The sequence below is a fragment of the Penaeus monodon genome, chromosome 25 (genome assembly GCF_015228065.2).
Source record: "Penaeus monodon isolate SGIC_2016 chromosome 25, NSTDA_Pmon_1, whole genome shotgun sequence".
Classification (NCBI taxonomy): domain Eukaryota; kingdom Metazoa; phylum Arthropoda; class Malacostraca; order Decapoda; family Penaeidae; genus Penaeus; species Penaeus monodon.
The window spans coordinates 13202458-13204010 of record NC_051410.1 but is presented as its reverse complement, the minus strand read 5'-3'; positions in this window follow the sequence as shown (position 1 = coordinate 13204010).

The following is a 1553-nucleotide window of genomic DNA, read 5'->3' as shown; positions in this document are numbered from 1 at the left end:
TCTAAACGAGAGAGTATTTGTTACACCCACCATCGTTATGTATGTCTTTGTAACCAATCATCTGCTGGTGTTGGAATACCACTCTATAGGGTTAGCCATTATTTTGTGCAGTAGCTTTATTTAGGTTGTTTTGTTATTCAAAGTATCCACTTCCGTTACTATCAACGCTTCATGTCAGCAGTGAAGGCATGATAAGCTCCCTACATTCGTAAAGCCTGAGTCTAGTTCGCATTGCTGTTATCATGACAAACGGCAGGGAAGTCATAATTGCGAAGCCTCTTATGGGAGTTGTTCGGTCAACAGGTAAATTGGAGTGAAATGGAGTTATCTCTTAGGTAAATTTTTGTTTGGTCTTGCTGGGTAGTATATATCTTTTTGCACTTTGACTAGTCAGAATGATAATTTTGGTTGCACCCTCAAAGTAGCACTGCACCTGGGTTACCTCCCCTCAAGCACATGCAACGTATTTGCAACTCTAGTGCCCTCCCCCCCTCGTGACCCCCACGCACCCATCGCTTATTTTTCGTTGCTTCGAGTTGAAAATCTAACCTCGTGCCAGCTGAAGTGTGGCGCTCCCGAGGATAAGGATGGAACCTCAGCGTCCAAGGAACCTCCTGACCTCACACTCAGCTTACCGTCGCCGTCGTCCCTGCAACCTCCATGCAGCCACGACCCGGCAGAAGTCGTGTCGCCCGTCAGCTTGTACAAGGTTAGTATGCCGGGGCCGCCGGCCTCGCTCGCTGCCCACGGGTCGCGACTCACAGAAAACGGGAGTTGCCGTCCGTGAGAGAGCATGGTGGTGATGATGGTGGCTGTCGCACCCTTCCCTTCCTTATGTAAACCTGGTCATTGTTTCATTCTCAGAAGCACATTAATATAAACCCCTTAGTCCTCTTTTTATCTGCGTACCCCTTTGTGCTCGTTACCCTCTCCCTCCCCTCTTTATTCAGCAAACCTGAATGGTTCTCAGGAAGTGGCTCCCTTGAAGTTTTAAATACCGCCTTTTATACCATCCCCTCTCCAGGACCATCTTCTGTGATGTACCATGCACTTTGGAAATGCTTCTGCATCATGGATAATATCTTACCTGTTGTGAGTAAACATTGGCTTTGGAGTACGCAAGGTAAATATACAATCAGAGACCCCCGGTACAAAATTTTTGTCATGCTCTCGTGTTCCACGTGGTCACTCATCCCTCATCCCAGCAGTGTCAATAGGCGTAAATGTCAGAACGACGAACACGTCATAACACGCTCTTGTTTATAGTTCAGAATGCCGTCTTATTCTTCTGATAACACAATACACGCTTTCATAGAAACATTCAGCTATTTATTTCTTTTCCTTTTGTAATAGGTGCATATAATTTTTAATAGTTAAACATTAATTTTGCTTTCAATCTTCTTACCGCGGTATACACAAGCATTGCTGTTATGACTGTGCGACATATCGGTAAAGAGCTGGTTTATGACCTGAAGCTTGATTTTGAGCTTAAACATGACTGTCTTAACATATTTTAATCAATCTCTAAACAGATATACCAGTAATCTTTTAAA